Source organism: Narcine bancroftii, chromosome 3 (genome assembly GCF_036971445.1).
Source record: "Narcine bancroftii isolate sNarBan1 chromosome 3, sNarBan1.hap1, whole genome shotgun sequence".
NCBI classification, from domain to species: Eukaryota; Metazoa; Chordata; class Chondrichthyes; order Torpediniformes; family Narcinidae; genus Narcine; species Narcine bancroftii.
Window position 1 is genome coordinate 301,496,869 of NC_091471.1, and position 22,589 is coordinate 301,519,457.

The window sequence follows — 22,589 nt, forward strand, 5'->3', positions numbered from 1 at the left end:
GGTACCTGGAACTGCTCGCAAAACTCCAAGTGTGGTGTCACCAATCTCTTATTCAGTTAATAATGACTGTTGACTTTCCTTCTGGGCTGGAGGGTGAACAGATATAACGATGCAACCTCGCTGTGAATTATTTATGCCAAATTTTAAAATTCATTTCTTTTTGACTTCTCTCTTTATCCAGAATATTAAATTTAATTTTTTATAAAATTTTACATTTAAATTTAGGCATACAGCAGGGAAACATGCCCTTCTGGCCCATGAGATCATGATAACCCAATTAACCTACAACCCCTGGTATATTTTTGAAAGGTAGGAGGGAACTGGAGCACCCTGGGAAAACCCCCCGCAGATGCAAGAACGTACAAACTCCTTACAGGAAGTGCCAGATTCGAACTTGAGTTGCGGGCACTATAATTAGCATTGTGCTAACAGCTACACTAACTGTGCTTCTCCTTATTTATCATGTTTTGACATTAAATTTACCACTAATTTTCCCACCTTGTCAGCCCACTCCTTTTACTCTGTTAATCCTTTTAGTTAAGGAGATAGCCTGTTTGTCCCATTGTTCATTAATATATCAGGTATTTGGTTCTTATATTTGAACTATGTAGATTTAGTCCACTTTGGTCTATGCCAGGGAAGCAAATCCAATCAGTCCCATCCCCTCCCCCCTCCTTACTCTCTCTCACAAACCCCCATCAACTCCAGTTTCATTCCAACTCTGTGAGGTAATTTTCTGGAGCCGGCATGGTGAGCATATTACAGCACCAGTGACCCCAGGGTTCAAATCCACCTGGAAATTTATCAGGAAAATGTATTTGGTTTAAAAAAAACTGGAATATTTACAACATAAATATTGTTAATATTGAGGAAGGCTGTCCTGGCTTTGGAGGCAATACTGTGGTGGTTCACTAGGATGATTCCAGTGATGAAAGGGTTAGCCTATGAGTCATCTGGAACTGTAATGTTAGGAGTTTGTATGCTCTCTCTGTGTCTGACCTGCTGAGTGGTGCTCTGGTTTCCTCCCACATTCCGAAGACAAACGGGGTAAGAAGGTGAATTCATCAGATGGGTGTCCTTGGGCAGTGAGGGCTCATGGTCCCGAGGGCCTGTAACTGTTCTGTATCTCTAAATTAAAATGAAAATCAACCAGTTGAAGAAATCTGGAGGGAGAATGTGCAAACTCAGCACATACAGTGCTGGGCTCAGGATTGAACCCAGATCCCTTGCACTGTGTAGCACCAACTGCCCTCTCATTACTATTCAGCTAATGTTTCTTGTTTGAAGGCCTGAGGGTGAACGATAAGGTTTGTCATGAGCTTTCCACTCAGATAAATCCTGGGTCCTTCAGATCTGGTGAGTAAATATACTTCCACAAAGGGTAAAAAAAATTGCTTCCTGTCTGAGGTGGAAGAATGGTAAGAAAACAGGGAGGTATTTTTATTACTTTTCAGAAACCTCATTTCCATTCTGAAATCCTAATACTCTGCCTGTTGTTGTCTCCCCATGGGAATGGATGAGGAAAACAGCCTTTGGATATTTTCCAACAGCATTCTCAGCAGGAATAAATTCACATGTACTTGAGCATTCCCCTTAAAATGGCAGTGTCTGGTGTTCCCTGGAAAATTTTGATAATTTTCTGCATCATGTTCCCAAATTTCCTTCAATAGATTTCCAGAAGCACTGTGGAAAATGTATTATTTTCCTGCACCTCCGCCACTCATGCTGAAATGTACAGATTTTTTCAGAGAACATAACATAAAGTGCAACATTTTCCAGTAGACAGCAAGTCTTCCCAATGCTTCATGTGATGTCTCCTGTGTAATGGAATCACTCACTATGTGAGTATATTCTCACTGGGATGACATACAAGAGCTCCTTTTGAAATGGTGCTGACCAAATGGCCTTAATTAGAACACAAGAACATAAGAAATAGGAGCTATCTGGCCCCCATCGAGCCTGCTCTGCCATTTAATGAGGTAATGGCTGATCTAATGAAAGACTCATCTCCATGAATCTGCTTTTTCCATACATTCCTAAATTCCTTTACAATATAAAAATCTATCCAACCTTGTCTTAAATATATTTACTGAGGTAGTCTCCACTGTTTCAACGGACAGCGAATCCCACAGATTCACCACCCTCTGGGAAAAGCCGTTCCTCCTCACCCTAAATCTACTAGCACTAATCTTGAGAGTTATGTCCCCTAGTTCTGGTCTCACCCACTGTTATAGTACAGATTCTATCACCAATGTGTATATGTACATATGTACAGATGGTAATGTAGGATGACTGTGATTGGCTGAGAGCATAGCCACACCTACTGGTAGGTCTTAAAGGATTGCTCCTAGCTAGACCAGGTCATTCTGGACTGGTCGACCTACTTGTGATGTGCTCCAGTCTTTTAGTTAATAAAAGCCTTGGTTTGGATCAACAAGTCTTTGGTTCTTTTGACGCGCTCTACACCCACCATTGAAACAACTAACTATGCCTTTCATAATTTTGTATGTTTCTGCAAGATCCCCTCTCATGCTTCTAAGTCCCAGATGACCCATAGGCTAACCCTTTCCTCTTTGGAATCATCCTGCTGAACCACCTTTGCACCGCCTCCAAAGCCTATACATCCTTCCTCAATATTAACAATATTTATGTCATAAATATTCCAGTTTTTTAATATAGTTTTTTATTTTTTACACTGCAAACCATATCAACCAAAATAAGTACAAACATTTCTCATTAAATTTACACAGTGGCATTTTCTCCCATTTTTCCCCCTTTCCCTCCCTCCCCTCTTCCCAACCCCCTCCAAAACCCATAAATATTCAACATATACAGTACAATAAAACCATAAAATAATATTTTTACACAAAGGAAAATAAACAAGAAAAACGCATCATCTATTTGTTACACATTGAATCTAGTCGTTTTGTCTTCTTATCATTTTAGGGGATGGAGGTCCTAGGCAAGGTCTCTCAGTTATGTTCCATGTATGGTTCCCAAATTTGTTCAAACATTGTGACTTTATTTTTTAAATTATATGTTACTTTTTCCAATGGAATACATTTATTCATTTCCATGTACCATTGCTGTATTCTCAGACTGTATTTTCCAAGTTGACATTATAAATTTTTTTGCTACTGCTAAGGCTATCATAATAAATCTTTTTTGCGCTTTATCCAATTTTCGGCCTAATTCTTTACTTCTTATGTTACTTAAAAGAAAGATCTCTGGATTTTTTGGTATGTTATTTTTTGTGATTTTATTTAATATCTGATTTAGTTCTTCCCATAACGTATTCACTTTCGTACATGCCCAAATTGTTCCCATTTCCTTCTTACAGTGAAAACATCTATCTGATAATGTTTAATCCCATTCTTTTAACTTTTGAGGAGTAATATATACCCTGTGTAACCAATTATACTCTATCATACGTAACCTTGTGTTTATTGTATTCTTCATAGTTCCAGAACATAACTTTTCCCATACTTCATTTTTTATCTTTATGTTTAAATCCTTTTCCCACTTCTGCTTAGGTTTACAGTTTATTTCATCATTTTCCTTATCTTGCAGCTTAATGTACATGTTCGTTATAAATCTTTTAATTATCATTGTGTCTGTAATCACATATTCAAAGCTGCTTCCTTCTGGTAATCTCAATCTGTTTCCCAATTTATCCTTTAAATAAGCTTTCAGTTGATGATATGTAAACATTGTTCCATGAGTTATTCCATATTTGTACTTCAACTGTTCAAATGTTAATAAATTATTTCCCAAAAAAACAATTTTCTATTCTTTTGATTCCTTTTCTCTCCCATTCTCTAAAGGAAAGGTTATCTATTGTAAAAAGGGATTAGTGGATTTTGCGTGAATAATAATTTTGGTATTTGGTAATTCGATTTTTCCTTTCTAAGTGGATCCTCTTCCGTGTATTAAGTAAATGATGCAATACTGGTGAGTTTTTATATTGCACCAACTTTTCATCCCACTTATAAAGTATATGTTCCAGTACCTTCTCCCCTATTTTATCTAGTTCTATCTTAGAGGGTTTTTCCCTTGTCTGGTAAAAATCTGATAAATACCTTAATTGTGCAGCTCTATAATAATTTCTAAAGTTTAGTATCTGCAAACCACCTTCGTTATACCTCTCTGTTAATTTATCTAACGCTACCCTCGGTTTCCTCCCTTTCCACAAGAATTTCCTTATCATTCTCTTTAGTTCATAAAAAAATTTCTGTTAAGGGAATTGGTAACGTTGGAAATAAGTATTGTATCCTTGGGAACACGTTCATTTTAATGCAGTTTACCCTCCCTATCAATGTTAGCGGTAATTCTTTCCAATGTTCTAAGTCTTCCTGCAATTTCTTTATTAGTGGCTGATAATTTAGTTTGTACAAGTGGCTTAAGTTATTATCTAACCTGATCCCTAGGTATCGGATTGCTTGTGCTTCCCATTTAAATGGTGATTCTTTTTTAAATTCTGTATAATCTACATTACTCATTGGCATCACCACTTTTATTTGCGTTGATCTTGTACCCAATATTTCTCCATATTCCTTCAATTTCTTATGTAATTCTTTTATTGATACCTCTGGTTCTATGATGTCATCTGGAAATAAGCTCATTTTATACTCCTTCTCCTTTATTTTTATCCCTTTTATTTTATTTTCTATTCTTATCAGTTCTGCCAAAGGTTCTATTGCTAAGGCGAACAATGAGGGGGATAGTGGACATCCATTTCTAGTTGACCTACTTAATTTAAAGTGACTCGATACATATCCATTTACTGCTACCTTCGCCAACAGTCCATTATACAATGCTTTAATCCAATTTATATATTTTTCTGGTAGATTGAACTTCTGTAATACTTTAGCTCCACTCTACTCTGTCAAAGGCTTTTTCTATGTCTAGAGCAACAGCCACTGTTGCTTTCTTATTTCCTTGAACTGCATGGATTAGATTAATAAGTTTACAGACATTATCTGCTGTTCGTCTTTTCTTAATAAATCCAATTTGATCTTATTTTACTATTTTTATACACTATCAGCCAATCTGTTTGCTAATAGTTTTGCTATTAACTTATAATCTGAGTTAAGTAGAGATATTGGTCTATATGATGCTGGTGTTAATGGATCCTTCCTCGTCTTTGGTATTACTGTAATTATTGCTGTCCTACATGAATCTGGCAAGTTTTGTGTTTCTTCTACCTGGTTCATTACTTGCAGGAGAGGAGGAATTAATAACTCTTTAAATGCTTTATAAAATTCTATTGGAAATCCATCCTCTCCTGGTGTTTTATTGTTCAGCAGCTTTTTTAATATATCCTGTATTTCCTCTATTTCAAATGGTTTTATTAGTTTGTTTTGTTCCTCTTCTTGCAATTTCAGCAGTTCAATTTTAACTAAAAGTTCCTCTATTTTATCATCTTTCCCCTCGTTCTCAGTTTGGTATAATTGTTCATAAAATTCCTTAAAGTTCTCATTAATCTCTGTTCGATGATATGTAATTTGTTTGTCCTTTTTCCTTGATGCCAATACAATTCTTTTAGCTTGTTCTGTTTTAAGTTGCCAGGCTAATATTTTATGTGTTTTTTTCTCCCAGTTTGTAATACTTTTGCTTTGTTTTCATTATGTTCTTCACCTTATACATTTGTAATGTTTCGTATTTTATTTTTTTGTCTGTCAATTCTCTCCTTTTTGTTATATCGTCCGTTTTACTAGTTCCTTTTCTGTACTTACTATCTCCATTTCCAACTGCTCTATTTCCCGATTGTAATCCTTTTTCATCTTAGTTAGATAACCGTCCTCTAAAGAAGGCTTTCATTGCGTCCCGTAATTTAAATTTGTCTTTCACTGATTCTGTTTTTATTTCAAAATATGTTTTAATTTGGCGTTCAATAAACTCTCCAAATTCCTGCCTTTTAAAGAGCATGGAGTTTATGTTCTTGGTGGGATGTTCTCCAATTCTATTGCTAATAACAGGGGTGAATGATCTGATAGTAGTCTAGCTTTATACTCAGTTTTCCTAACTCTCCCTTGAATGTGGGCTGACAACAAAAACATATCAATCCTTCAGTATGTTTTGTGCCGACTCGAATAATATGAATATTCCTTCTCTCTTGGGGGTTTCCTCCTCCATATATCCATAAGTTTCATTTCCTGCATTGATTTAACCATAAATTTGGCTACTTTATTCTCTTTGCTTGTCTTTTGTCCAGTTTTATCCAACATTAGATCCAAATTAAGGTTAAAATCCCCTCCTATCAATATATTTCCTTGTGTGTCTGTAATCTTCAAAAAAATATCCTGCATAAACTTTTGATCCTCCTCGTTAGATAGATATATATTGAGCAAATTCCAAAATTCTGAGTATATCTGACACTTTATCATTACATAGCTACCTGCTGGATCTATTATTTCCTCCTCTATTTTGATTGGTACATTTTTGTTAACTAATATGGCTACACCTCTAGCTTTTGAATTATGGGATGCTTCCGCTACGTGTCCTACCCAGTCTCTCTTTAATTTGTTATGTTCAACTTCAGTTAGATGTGTTTCCTGCACAAATGCTATATCTATTTTTTCATTCTTCAATAAATTTAGTAGCCTCTCCCATAATTTAAATTATGGGATGCAATGAAAGCCTTCTTTAGAGGACGGTTATCTAACTAAGATGAAAAAGGATTACAATCGGGAAATAGATTATGTATTGCATTAATGTTTATAGTCATATAGTTCAACGTAGCCATCTTATATCTTGCTTACACTTCTTTTCCACCTCCTCGCCACCTCCATCCCCCTTTTTTCCATTTTCATCTCTTAGTTTTTCCTTATTAAACTCAATGTATGACAACACATTTAAAACATAAAATACCCCAACAGTTCCCACACCCAATAATACCTTAACCCCAAATGCTTCCCCCCTCTCTGAGTTGCCCCTTATCCCTTGCCGGGCAACCACAACTTCCCTTTCCATTTGGATTGCAATCTTGCTCACAAGTGTCAACTGAATTTGCAGTGACAGTTATTCCCTCTCCCCCCGAGCCCCCCCAGAAAACACTTTTTTTACACATATAACAAAGCTCTCTCTTTTCACTCCTTCCTTCCTTTCCTTCTCTTTTCCCTCTTTAGTTCTTTACATATAAATTGTTTTTACATCTTTATATATATTTTATTGCCGTTCTTCATTCTTGTCACATCTCTTCATCTCTTCTTCTGTCCTTGCGCTTTCTCTGGATCCGAGAACAGTCTGTTTTGCTCCCCGGGTATAAATATTTTAAGCATGGCTGGATGTCTCAACATGAATTTGTAACCTTTTTTCCATAAGATCGTTTTTGCTGTATTAAACTCCTTCCTCCTCTTTAAGAGTTCAAAACTTATGTCGGGTTAAAAAAATATTTTTTGACCCTTGTATTCCAATGGCTTATTATCTTCTCTAACTTTATTCCTTGCCCAATTCATTATATTTTCTTTTGTTGTATATCTCAAAAATTTTACTAACATTGATCTTGGTTTTTGATGTGTCTGTGGTTTCGGAGCTAATGCTCTGTGTGCCCTTTCTATTTCCGTTTCTTCCTGCATTTCTGTCATTCCCAGGACCTTCAGGATTCATCCTTTTATAAATTCCTTCATGTCTGGGCCTTCTTCACCCTCCTTCAGACCCACTATTTTTATGTTGTTTCTCCTACTATAATTTTCCAACATATCAATTTTCTGAGATAACAACTCTTGTGCCTCTTTAATGTTTTTATCACTTTCTTCCAATTTTTCTCTTAAGTAATTTACTTCCATTTCTACAGCCGTTTCCCACTCTTCCATATTCTCTACTCTTTTCCATATTTCTGTCATGACCAGCTCTAACCTTTGCATTTTATCGTCTGTTCTTTCCATTTTCCTTTTAATTACATTAAATTCTAATGACAACCATTCTTTTAATGATCTCATTTGTTCTTCAAAAAAAGCTTTATCTATATTCTGTCCATCAGTTTTACGTTCTATTTCTCTGTGAAGATCTTGGTCTTCTTCTTCCTCTTCTTCTGTGTCTGTATTTGTGTTTGTGTCTTCTTCTCTTCTTTGTGTCTGTGTCTCTTCTGTTTTTCCTGATGAGCTGCTTATATTTCTTTGTCGGGCCTCCTCTTGCTGGGCCTCTTGCTGTTGACCCTCCCCTCCTGGGCTGCTCGTCTGTGGGGCCTCCTGTCGTTGATCCTCTTGTCGGTCACCCCTCCGTCTTTCTCCCTCGTCTGTTTCCTTGCTCCCTCCTCTGCCACCTTCCTCGCCCTCCAGCTGAGCGCCCTGGTGTCGGGCGTCCCTCAGCTGTTACGCTGTGGCTGTCTGCTCCTCTGCTGAGCCCCTCTTCCATTGGAGTCCTCTTTTTCCTTTGATTGTGCACTTTTGTTTGGCTCCGAGAGCCATTTTTGAAGTCCATCGGTCGGGAGGTCGTGACTCTGCAGGCCGGGCACTAACCTCAGAGATCATGCGCTCCTTGTCACCACAGCTCCCTGTTCCTTCATGCAGGTAAGGCCTTCTCCTTTCTTCTCCGGTGACTTTTCTACTTTTTTTTGGTGTTTTTACTTTCTCCTTCTTGGGTGCCATCTTCTTTCTCTTCTCTGTAACTTTATCTTCTATTTCTTATATTTTATTTTTGTTGTGCTTTGTCTTTTCTTAACTTTTTTCCTATTTTTCTGGAGAGGGCTGGTTTTCCTGACCGGCCACTAATCCATCAAGTGATTCCTCATATTCCAGTTTTTTTTACACCAAATAAATTTTCCCAATAAATTTCCAGGTGATCAGACGACTCACTGGGTCCCAGAAGGTTATAACATGGAAGGTGGCCACTTGGCCCATCAAATCTACATTGGTTCAAGGCAAAAATAATCCAGCTAGTCTCACTCCCCATAGCCTTTCAAATACTAACCTATTGCCTTTAGAAAGGTCCAGTTGAATCTGCCTCTGCTGTCTCCACTGGGAGTGTATTCCTGCCCCCTATTGTGATAGTCCAGATTCTATCACCAATGTGTATATGTACATATGTACAGATGGTAGTGCAGGATGACTGTGATTGGCTGAGAGTGTAGCCACACCTACTGGCAGGTCTTAAAGGATTGCTCCTAGCCAGACCAGATCATTCTGGACTGGTCGACCTATTTGTGATATGCTCCAGTCTTTTAGTTAATAGAATAGTAGAGTGCATTGAAAGAACCAAAGACTTGTTGACCAAGGCTTTTATTAACTAAAAGACTGGAGCATATCACAAGTAGGTCAACTAGTACAAAAATGACAACAAACTATATGTATGTGTGTATGTAGGTATATGTGTGTATGTATATATGTGTGTATATATAAAAAATAGAGTATAGGTAAGAACTAAGAAGGGAAAGAAAGGGAAGAAAGGAAGTAAGGAGGGAAATAAGAGAGTGACCTTTGTTATATATGAAGATTAAAATCTTTTCTGGGGGGGGCTGGGTGGGGAAGAATTACAGTCACTGCAAAATCAGTTGACACTTGCGAGCGGATTCACAAATCAAAATGGAGAGGGTTGATGTGGTTGCCCGACAAGGGACAAAGGGCAACTCAGAAAGGGGAGGGACTATTGGGGTTAAAGGAAATTTAGATATGAGAAGAGTGGAAATATTTTATGTTTTAGAAATGTTGTCTTATAATGTGTTCAAAAAAAGAAAGCAGAAATGGATAAGAAGGGAAGGTGGTGATGAGGAAACGGAAAGGAAAGATAAACAAAGTATGAAATGGCTATGTTGAACTATATGACTTTAAATATTAATGGAATACATAACCAAATCAAAAGGAAGAAACTGTTAAATTTACTGAAAAAAGAAAAAATTGATATAGCATTCGTACAAGAAACACATCTAAATGAAGTGGAACACAAGAAATTAAAGAGAGATTGTATAGGACATGTAACAACAGCATCATATAATTCAAAAGTCAGAGGAGTAGCTATATTAATCAATAAAAATGTACCAATCAAAATAGAAGAGGAAATAATAGATCCAGCAGGGAGATATGTAATGATAAAATGTCAGATATATTCAGAATTTTGGAATTTACTCAATGTATATTCACCTAATGAAGAAGATCAAAAATTTATGCAAGATATCTTTTTGAAGATAGCAGATATGCAAGGGAACATACTAATAGGAAGGGGATTTTAACCTTAATTTGGACTCAAACATGGATAAAACTGGAAAAAAAACTAACAGAAAGAACAAAGTAACCAAATTTATAATTAAATCGATGCAAGAAATGCAACTTTTGGATATATGGAGGAAACAACACCCAAAGGAAAAGGAATATTCATACTATTCGGGTATGCATAAAACATACTCAAGGATAGACCTATTCCTGTTATCAGCCCACATTCAATGGAGAGTTATTAAAACGGAATATAAAGCTAGACTATTATCGGACCACTCACCCCTGTTATTGGCAATAGAGCTAGAGGACATCCCACCAAGAATGTATAGATGGAGATTAAACTCCATGCTACTTAAAAGACAGGATTTTAGAGAATTCATTGAATGACAAATTAAAATGTACTTTGAAATAAAAACGGAATCAGTGAAAAATAAGTTTATACTATGGGATGCAATGAAAGCGTTCATCAGAGGGCAAATAATAAGTTATGTAACTAAGATGAAGAAGGACTACAATCGGAAATCAGAACAGTTGGAAAGGGAAATAACAAATATAGAAAAAGAATTAGCAATAAAGGAAGATACAACTAAAAGAAGAGAATTGACAGATAAAAAAATAAAATATGAAACACTACAAACATATAAGGTGGAGAAGAATATAATGAAGACAAAACAGAAATATTATGAGCTAGGAGAAAAAAATGCACAAAATTCTAGCGTGGAAGCTTAAGACAGAACAAACTAATAGAATGGTATTGGCATTAAGGAAAAAGGACAAACAAATTACATATAATCCAACGGAGATCAATGAAAACTTCAGGGAATTCTACGAGCAATTATATCAAACTGAAAACGAAGGGAAACAAGACAAAATAGATGAATTTCTAACGAAAATTGAACTACCGAAATTACAAACAGAGGAGCAAAATAAATTAATAAAACCATTTGAAATAGAAGAATTACAGGAGATATTAAAAAACTACCGAACAATAAAACACCAGGAGAGGATGGATTCCCAATAGAATTCTGTAAAGCATTTAAAGACTTATTAATTCCTCCCCTTCTAGAAGTAATCAACCAGATTGATAAAACACAAAGCATACAAGATTCATGTCTTTTGCTTGGCTTCGCGGACGAAGATTTATGGAGGGGGTAAAAAGTCCACGTCAGCTGCAGGCTCGTTTGTGGCTGACAAGTCCGATGCGGGACAGGCAGACACGATTGCAGCGGTTGCAGGGGAAAATTGGTGGGTTGGGGTTGGGTGTTGGGTTTTTCCTCCTTTGCCTTTTGTCAGTGAGGTAGGCTCTGCGGTCTTCTTCAAAGGAGGTTGCTGCCCGCCAAACTGTGAGGCGCCAAGATGCACGGTTTGAGGCGATATCAGCCCACTGCCGGTGGTCAATGTGGCAGGCACCAAGAGATTTCTTTAGGCAGTCCTTGTACCTTTTCTTTGGTGCACCTCTGTCACGGTGGCCAGTGGAGAGCTCGCCATATAACACGATCTTGGGAAGGCGATGGTCCTCCATTCTGGAGACGTGACCCATCCAGCGCAGCTGGATCTTCAGCAGCGTGGACTCGATGCTGTCGACCTCTGCCATCTCGAGTACTTCGACGTTAGGGATGTAAGCGCTCCAATGGATGTTGAGGATGGAGCGGAGACAACGCTGGTGGAAGCGTTCTAGGACAGACAGCTCCAAGAAAAATGCAGAGAACAAAACAAAGGACTCTACATCACCTTTGTTGACCTCACCAAAGCCTTCGACACCGTGAGCAGGAAAGGGCTTTGGCAAATACTAGAGCGCATCGGATGTCCCCCAAAGTTCCTCAACATGATTATCCAACTGCACGAAAACCAACAAGGTCGGGTCAGATACAGCAATGAGCTCTCTGAACCCTTCTCCATTAACAATGGCGTGAAGCAAGGCTGTGTTCTGGCACCAACCCTCTTCTCAATCTTCTTCAGCATGATGCTGAACCAAGCCATGAAAGACCCCAACAATGAAGACGCTGTTTACATCCGGTACCGCACGGATGGCAGTCTCTTCAATCTGAGGCGCCTGCAAGCTCACACCAAGACACAAGAGAAACTTGTCCGTGAACTACTCTTTGCAGACGATGCCGCTTTAGTTGCCCATTCAGAGCCAGCTCTTCAGCGCTTGACGTCCTGCTTTGCGGAAACTGCCAAAATGTTGGGCCTGGAAGTCAGCCTGAAGAAAACTGAGGTCCTCCATCAGCCAGCTCCCCACCATGATTACCAGCCCCCCCACATCTCCATCGGGCACACAAAACTCAAAACGGTCAACCAGTTTACCTATCTCGGCTGCACCATTTCATCAGATGCAAGGATCGACAATGAGATAGACAACAGACTCGCCAAGGCAAATAGCGCCTTTGGAAGACTACACAAAAGAGTCTGGAAAAACAACCAACTGAAAAACCTCACAAAGATAAGCGTATACAGAGCCGTTGTCATACCCACACTCCTGTTCGGCTCCGAATCATGGGTCCTCTACCGGCACCACCTACGGGACAAGATTCATGTAAAACAGCAATAATTACAGTAATACCAAAGACAGGGAAAGATCCACTTGCACCAGCGTCATATACACCAATATCTTTACTTAACACAGATTATAAGATAATAGCTAAGCTATTAGCAAACAGATTGGCCGACTATGTACCAAAAATAGTAAATCTAGACGAAACTGGATTTATTAAAAAAAGACGAACAACAGACAATATCTGTAAATTTATTAACTTAATTCATGTAGTAGAAGGAAATAAAACTCCAACAGTAGTGGTTGCTTTAGACGCAGAGAAGGCCTTTGACAGAGTAGAATGGAATTATTTATTCAAAGTACTACAAAAATTCAGCCTACCAGAGAAATATATTAATTGGATTAAAGCATTATATAAGGGGCCATTGGCGAAAGTGACAGTAAATGGATATATATCAAAACAATTTAACTTAAGCAGATCAACAAGGCAGGGATGTCCACTATCTCCCTCACTGTTCGCGTTAGCTATAGAACCACTAGCAGAACTGATAAGAACAGAAAATAAAATAAAAGGGATAAAAATAAAAGAGAAGGAATATAAAATCAGTCTATTTGCAGATGACGTTATAATATACTTAACAGAACCAGAAATATCAATAAAAGAATTACATAGGAAATTGAAGGAATATGGAGAAGTATCGGGGTACAAGATCAATGCAAATAAAAGTGAAGCAATGCCAATGAATAATGCAGATTTCACAAAGTTTAAGAAAGAATTGCCATTTAGATGGCAAACACAAGCAATGCGATACCTAGGTATACAACTAAATAAAAACCTCGGCCATCTATATAAACTCAATTACCATCTATTAATGAAAAAATTACAAAATGACTTAGAGCATTGGAAAGACTTACCACTAACACTGATAGGAAGGATAAACTGTATTAAAATGAATATTTTCCCAAGGATACAATACCTATTTCAGTCATTACCAATACACCTAACAGAGAAATTCTTCAAGGAGTTAAAGAAAATAATAAGGAAATTCTTATGGAAACCGAGGATAGCACTAGATAAATTAACAGAATGGTACAAACAAGGAGGCTTACAACTACCAAACATTAAGAATTATTATAGAGCAGCACAATTAAGATACCTATCAGATTTTTTATCAAACAAGGGAAAAACCAGATTGGATCAGATTAGAACTAGATAAAATAGGGGAGAAGATACCTAAACATATATTATATAAATGGGATGAAAAATTGGTGCAATGTAGGAATTCACCGGTATTGCATCATCTGCTCAACATTTGGAAGAAAATTCATGTAGAAAGGAATAAAACAAATGACCAACTATCAAAACTAATATTGACGCAAAATCAGCTAATCCCTTTTACAATAGATAGCCTTTCATTTAGAGAATGGGAGAAAAAAGGGATCAAAAGAATAGAAAATTATTTTTCGGGAAATGAATTATTATCCTTTGAACAAATGATAAATATAATATAGCTCACGATACAATGTTTGCATACTACCAACTGAAAACCTACTTGAAGGACAAATTGGGAAACAGTCTGAGGTTACAAGAAGGAAGCAATTTTGAATATGTGATTACAGACACAATGATAATTAAAAAGTTTGTAACAAACATGTACATCAAACTGCAAGAAAAGGAGAACGAGGAAACAAATGGTAAACTTAAACAAAAATGGGAACAAGATCTAAACATAAAGATAAAGAATGAAACATGGGAGAAGCTATGCTCCGTCCGGAACTATGAGAAATAAAATAAACACGAGGTTACGCATGATACAATATAACTGGATACACAGGCTATACATCACACCTCAAAAGTTAAATAAGTGGGACCCAACAGTATCAGACAGATGTTTTCACTGTAAAAAGGAAACGGGAACAACAATTCATGCAATTTGGACATGTGAGAAAGTGGAAAAATTTTGGGAAGATCTAAACCAGATATTAAATAAAATCACAAAAAGCAATATACCAAAAAACCCAGAGATCTTCTTCCTAAGTAATATAAGAAACAAAGAATTTGGTCTCGATTTGGATGGAGCACAAAAAAGATTTGTTATGATAGCCCTAGCTGTAGCAAAAAAATGTATTATGTCAACCTGGAAATTAGAAGACAACTTGAGAATACAACAATGGTATATAGAAATGAATAAATGTATTCCATTAGAAAAAATAACATATAATTTAAGAAATAACATCACAATATTCGAACAAATATGGGAGCCATTCATGAAACACAATAGGGAAATCCTACCGTGGACTTCCACCACCTAAAATGACAGAAGGAGAAGATAATGAAATGAACTGACTCAGTAAAATTTCTTGTTTATTTTTATTAAGTGACAACATTGTTTAACGGGTTTAATGTATCTTATAGATTAAACTTTAAATAAATGGGGAAGGGGGTGAGGGAGGGAGGGAAGGGAGGGGGGAAAAGGGGAGAAAAAGACACTATATATTCAAGAGATAAAATGTCTGCATGTATCTTGGTCAGTGTGGTTTATAGTGTGAAAAATAAAAATTTTTTTAAAAAAAGCAGGACCACCAGCTATAACCCACGTGGTAATGGGCAAGTCTAAAGAGAGAATGCCACCGTCTGGAAAGCAGTTACACTTGCCCTCTGGTCCAAAGGTCTCCCCACCTCTCGCTGGCAGGATGTGCTCACTAGTGCCCTACACTCCATCCGCTCCCTCCTATGGACCGCGACCAATGCCACCCCCTCATGAAAGGATGTTCTCTTTCCCAAGGAAATCCGAGTCAGGTACGACCATACTGGCATGGCTCAAGGTTCCAGGTCCACTCCTTTTACGACGCCACATCCGGTACTCTAAGAATGACCCCTTGGTTGACCGAGTGACTCTGCCCCATGCGAAGCCACATTATGCCTATGTTGAGTACCCGGACGGACGGGAGGACACAGTCTTGGTAAGGGACCTAGCTCAAGCCGGATCAGGTGCAGCAGTGCCTTTAACCCAGCCACCCCTTATTCCTTCTTCCCCCAGGTCATGTTCTTGAACAGAGGGACCAGCATCACCCCACCAGCTCAAACCAGACTGTCGACAACGCCATTGGGGAATTGAGCGAAGCAGTGACTGCACCATACGGGCCTGCCGGCAACACAACTCCGGTGACCCTAATCCCGGTGCCACGGCAGTCATACCGGATGGTCAGGCCCCCTGACCGGCATAGCCCCTAACCTCCATCCACCCTGGGGTCGGTTCTCAAAGAAGGGGTGAATGTGATAGTACAGATCTATCACCAACGTGTATATGTACAGATGGTAGTGTAGGATGACTGTGATTGGCTGAGAGTATAGCCACACCTACTGGTAGGTCTTAAAGGATTGCTCCTAGCCAGACCAGATCATTCTGGACTGGTCGACCTACTTGTGATATGCTCCAGTCTTTTAGTTAATAAAAGCCTTGGTTTGGATCAACAAGTCTTTGGTTCTTTCGGCGCGCACAACACCTATCACATGTCGTATTAAACAAGTTTCCTCATGCCACTTTTGTTCTTTTGGTGAAGTTTTTATTCCAAGTTCCCTGGTTCCTGTTCCAATGGGAACACTTGCTCATCTACCTGTTCCATTCATGAATTTAGTAACTCCAGTTTCATTCCCTCACAGGGTTCCTTTATTCCAACAGCATATTCTAACTACGGCTTATCTTGATGTAGTATGGAGAGTCTTCTGAGATATAGACTCTCTCCACCTCCTTCCTATCAATGCAGACAGATGTATGGACCCACGCTCTCTCCATCCTAAATATCCAATAAGATTGTCAAGAATTGGAATATTTTCCCATTTCAGGCATTATATTTTTAAAATTAGACATTCAGCATGGAAACGGGCCATTTCGGCCCACGAGTCCGTGCCTCCCAATTTACACTCAATTAACCTACACCCCCAGAATGTTTCGAATGGTGGGAGGAAACCAGAGCCCCCAGGGAAAACCCACACAGACACAGGGAGAACGTATAAGCTGCTTACAAACCCCGGTCCTGATCGCTGGCGCTGTAAATGCATTGCGCTAACCGCTACGCCAACCGTGCCGCCCCACATTCAACATCAACTATTCTTAGTTTATGCATAACTCAAATCCTTGAAACAATTAAGTTGAAAAAAAATTTGTTGGATCAATACAACCCCACATCAAAGTTATATTTGCACCTCAAAGAGTGTGGAAGAAAGCTATGAGTTATGGAAGTTGCATGAATTCTGTTCACTGTGATATATCAATGTCAACTCAACTTCCAGTCCAGTCTCTTATTGCTAATTTTATATCCCTTAGGTCTATACCTTTGCTGGCAGCCTTTCTCTCAGCTTAAATCAGTAACAGGTCTGTCTGAAATTGGGAGACAGAAAGAGGAGCTGCCTCTCACAAGCAGACAGTTAATCGGAATATGCACTGCTCCGCCAGTGCTGTGGTGTTGAGTTACTTCTGACAGTGAGTTTGATGGACACAGGGAGTGGAGGATTGTGATAGTACAGATCTATCACCAATGTACATAGTGTATATAGTTACTGTATCTAGACTGTGCTTACAGCGATTGGCTGAGAGCTAAGCCACACCTATTGTTTGGGCCTTAAAGGGTTGTGTCCCTAGCCAGGTCGGATCATTCCGGACTGGTCGGCCACCTGTGAAGAGCTCCGGTCTTTTGCTAATAAAAGCCTTGGTTTGGATCAACAAGTCTTTGGTTCTTTCGACGAGCTCTACAATAGATGGACACAGGGAGTGGAGGATTATCAGGAATAAAATGGTGAAAAGCATTAGGAATGGAAACAAGACCACACAGACACAGGGAGAATGTATAAGCTGCTTACAGACAGCGCAGGATTCAAACCCCGGTCTTGATCGCTGGCGCTGTAAATGCGTTGCGCTAACCGCTACGCCAACCGTGCCACCTCATGTTCAACATCAACTATTCTTAGTTCATACATAGCTCAAATCCTTGAAACAATTAAGTTGAAAAAAAATTTGCTGGATCAATGCAACCCCACATCAAAGTTATATTTGCACCTCAAAGAGTGTGGAAGAAAGCTATGAGTTATGGAAGTTGCATGAATTCTGTTCACTGTGATATATCAATGTCAACTCAACTTCCAGTCCAGTCTCTTGTTGCTAATTTTATACCCCTTAGGTCGACAGCATCGAGTCCACGCTGCTGAAGATCCAGCTGCGCTGGATGGGTCACGTCTCCAGAATGGAGGACCATCGCCTTCCCAAGATCGTGTTCTATGGCGAGCTCTCCACTGGCCACCGTGACAGAGGTGCACCAAAGAAGAGGTACAAGGACTGCCTAAAGAAATCTCTTGGTGCCTGCCACATTGACCACCGGCAGTGGGCTGATAACGCCTCAAACCGTGCATCTTGGCGCCTCACAGTTTGGCGGGCAGCAACCTCCTTTGAAGAAGACCGCAGAGCCCACCTCACTGACAAAAGGCAAAGGAGGAAAAACCCAACACCCAACCCCAACCAACCAATTTTCCCCTGCAACCGCTGCAACCGTGTCTGCCTGTCCCGCATCGGACTTGTCAGTCACAAACGAGCCTGCAGCTGACGTGGACATTACCCCTCCATAAATCTTCGTCCGCGAAGCCAAGCCAAAGAGGTCTATATCTTTGCTGGCAGCCTTTCCTATCAGCTCTGTCAATTGTTAAGATTATGACTCATTCTGTGCCTCATTCATCTTCCTGCCTGACCCACACATTCTGAGTATTTTGGTATTGGTTCAGTGATCACTGGAGGATGAGAGGTGGAGAGGGTGAGCAAATGTAACTTCTTGGGGGACACTATCTTGGAGGATCTTTCCTGAACCCAACACATTAATGGCATCATGAAGAAAACTCGTCAGCACCTCTACTTCCGCAGGAGTTTGTGGAGGTGTGGTATGGCATCAGAAACCCTGGCAAATTTCTACAGATGTGTGGTGGAAAGTTTGCTGACCGGCTGCATCATGGTCTGTTATAGGAATACCAATACCCCCGAGTGTAAAACCTCTGAAAAAGGTAGTGGACACAGCACAGGAGATCACAGGCAAAACCCTCCCCACCATCGAGAACATCTACAGGGAACACTGCTGTTGGAGAGCAGCAGCAATCAATAAGGATCCAAACCACCTAGCACACACCCAGCAGTTCTCAATCAGGAAAGAGGGATAGGTGCCCCAGGATTGGCATCACCAGGTTCAGGAACAGCTGCTACCCCTCCACAACAACAAACATTCAGACTCATTTGTACTTTATTGATTTTTTTTTCTCTCTCTCTGAATTGGAGTCAGTGATCCTATCTGCCATTCTTACGGCCCTCTGGATGGACCTCTGATCCAATTCTCTACAGCAACCATACCATACTGTGATGCAGTTGGCCAAGGTGCTCTCAATTGAGCTCTTGTAGAAAGTTCTAAGAAAGAAACAAACAACACTTCATGTTTTCGGACGCTGTGTCAGAACTGAGAAAGAGAGAAGAATAAATTTGTTGTCAGTGGCAGTAATATTTCCTTTGTTCCATGATCAACACCCCTTCATCCAAATTTCTTTACTCCTCAAAACTAATTTGTTTTTCTCTCTTTCCAAAAGATATTAACTGTTTCACTTTCCGTAGATGCTGCCTGATCTCTGAAGTGTTTCCTGACTCAAACATGGGGCTCATATTACAAACCTGGCACTGACGTTTGACGTACATACCAGCATAACAGAAGACACCGTAATTCACTTTCAACATTACCAAGTTTTAATTAAATATGCTACCCAATTTTTAACTCAGTCTAATTAGGTCATCTCCTTCAGTGAAACACAAAAGTCTATAGATGCTGTGATTGTAGTAAAAATACAAAAATGCTGCAAGTCTCGCAGCATCCATAAGAAGTAAAGATATCTAACTGATTGTGATACACTGTTAGCCAGAATCAGACACACACAAAGATAAAGACTGTACTACAGGCTTTAATCCACAAAGACTTCCACAGAGCCAGGCTGGCTGTGGCTGCAGCAACTCTGAGAGGGTGATTGACACCCGTCCGGGTGGGGCTTGATCCATTCAGGCCGACTGATTGACAGCCGGCCAGGTGTTGTCCTGTCCCCTTACACTCCTGCAGGTACAGAGATTGCCCCCTCCAGTAGGCCGGTGGTGTACCACCACACTGATGTTTCAGGCTTGAATCTTCTTCAAGGTATGAGCAAAAAGCAGGCATTGGTTATATTATCTTTACCTTTGAAGCCGCTTTCAGCCATTCCCATTGAGAAAGAGATACATGAATGTCAGAGCCAGAGCCACCAGGCTGAGGAACAGCTTCTTTCCACAGGCAGTGAGACGGCTGAACGACTCATACTAATCCTCTGAGACTCGACAATTTATTGAACAATTCTTTATTTATTTTTTTACATATGTATATAAATCCTACATATGTATTGTTGGTCTGTATGTGTGTTATGTCTGGATGTGTGTTTTTGCACCAAGGAAAGAAGTACCCTGTTTTGTTGGGTTGTTCTTATATGACTGGATGACGATAAATTGAACTTCAACTTGTACTATGGATGCTTCGAGACCTGCTGAGTCTCTCCAGCAATCTTGTGTCTTTTAATAGTAACACATTTCAGATTTATTGTCAGAGTACATGCATGACTTCACATACAATCCTGAGATTCTTTCTCTTGTGCACGAGGCAGAATTACCATTTATTAGTAGTGCAATAGAAAAAACTATACGCAATGTACACATGTAAACAAATAAAGAAATGTAAACAAACTGACTGTGCAAATCAATCAATAAAGTGCAAATGTAAGTTCCTGATTGAGTTTGTTGTTGAGTAGTCTGATGGTGGAGGGGGAGCACCTCTTCCTGAACCTGGTGGTGCGAGTCTTGTGGCACCTATTCGTCTTTCCTGATGGCAGCAGCGAGAACAGAGTGTGTGCTGGGTCGTGTGGATCCTTGATAACTGCTGCTGCTCTCCGACGGCATAGTTCCTTGTAAATGGTTTCGATGGTGGGGAAGGTTTTGCCTGTGATGTCCTGGCTATGAACACTACCTTTTGCAGGACTTTACGCTTGGGAATATTGGTGTCTCCATACCAGACTGTGATGCAGCCAATCAGCGCACTATCCACCACTCATCTTAGAAATTTGCCAGGGTTTCTGATGTCAGACCAAACCTCCACAAATTCCTGAGGAAGTAGACATGCTGGCGTGCTTTCTTCACGATTTCTTCAGTCATTTGTGGTATTTTGCCCACGAATTTTGAAATCCACAATATTCATAATTTCTGTCATATTCTCACATAAATGGTATTTTCTGTCGCAGGTTCATGACCATAAACCTGGTCCCGATTTTGTTGGGGAGAGGGGGAGGTGTAACGACTGGACCAGATCCCCACTTCTATGTAGTTGCATCACTATGCAGCCTTAAGTGGTGTGTGAAAATGTGGTGATACAACTACTGAACTGTTGGTGACTGCCTGTGCCTATTCGCACTCCTGCACTGTCTACTTCAGGGGGCAACCCATTGTACCTGCAGGGAGGTGGAGACTGGATCCACCTACTCCCTGCCAATCACCAGTCCCACATAAAAGCTCAAGCTGGCCCTTGGGCAAGAGCAGAGCACATGGAGCCAGAAAGGATACAGAACCTTGTGCGCATGTTTTAAGCCTGTAGTTCTTTGTGCTTGTTTGTTCGCACTGCAGCGGCATCACAGAAATAGAATGAAACATTGCATTGTAATCAAACACACAACATACCTTATTGGAATGCAAATTGTTAACATCAAAATTATGACACTGGCACAAAGCAGGTTGCCAGCGTTATCCAACGTGTGTCGTTCTGGTCTGCAGATCTTTGTGGTCTCCACTCATCACCCCTCAGCCTCTGTCACCATCTCCACCTTTCCCTCCCCCATCTGCCCATCAACTTTCCTCACCTGGATCCACCTATCGTTTGCCAGCTCCTGGCTCACCACCCCCCTTCTATACTGGATAGTTCCCCTTTAAATGGTCAATCATGATGTAGTCTCAACCTGAAGCATCAACCATCCTTTTGCTCCTCCTTCCAGAGTCACTGCCTGACCTGCTGAGTTCCTCTAGCGACCTGTTCTTTTCTCTCAATGGCTAGGTGCCTGTTCTTTCTCAAATGGTTTGAATTGTGAAAGTCATATCCTGCTCAGTGCACAAAACAGAGGGAAACAAGAAATCGGCAGATGCTGGAAAACTGGAGGATTTTTTCTCAAGGTGCTGGAGGAACTGTGAAAAGCATCTGTGAAAAGAAAGCTTTACAACAGGCAGAAGGCATTTTCGTGTAGTATTACATGTTCTGCACTATTACATGACAATTAAGGAATCTTGAATTTAGACAGTGAATGTTTTGGAATGATGAAGAGTTTCCAGTCCCAAATGCTAGATCAAACTGTGGTGCATCCAGACAGAATAGTTTCAATGGCTGCATCTGAAAAAGTCTCAAAATTTTAGCGTAACTATGACCCACCACATAATTCAAAAGTAAAACCCTCCATTCATTTAAATTAAAGAACAACACTCAAACCAAACGTCGCAGACACCTTTATTGGGTGAGCTAAATGGATCTTCCTTTTTGTTACCTATTGTTCTCTCGAATATAACCCTTCCAGACCAGAATGCCCACACTGAAGATGAAACCATATCTCTGCTGCCTGCCCATGATCCATACCCCTCCATTCCCTGCATATTCACATATCTCTCTGGAAGCTTCTTAAACATAGCTATTGTGTCTGCTTTCACCATAACCTCTATTCATCTACTATTCTATCTACTGACCTATCTATCGATTGACTGACTGACCTATCTTCCTACCTAGCTACCTACCGACCTATTTACCTATCTACCACTGACCTTCCTACCTACATATCTACCTATTGACCTACCTATCTACCTATCCACTCATACCTA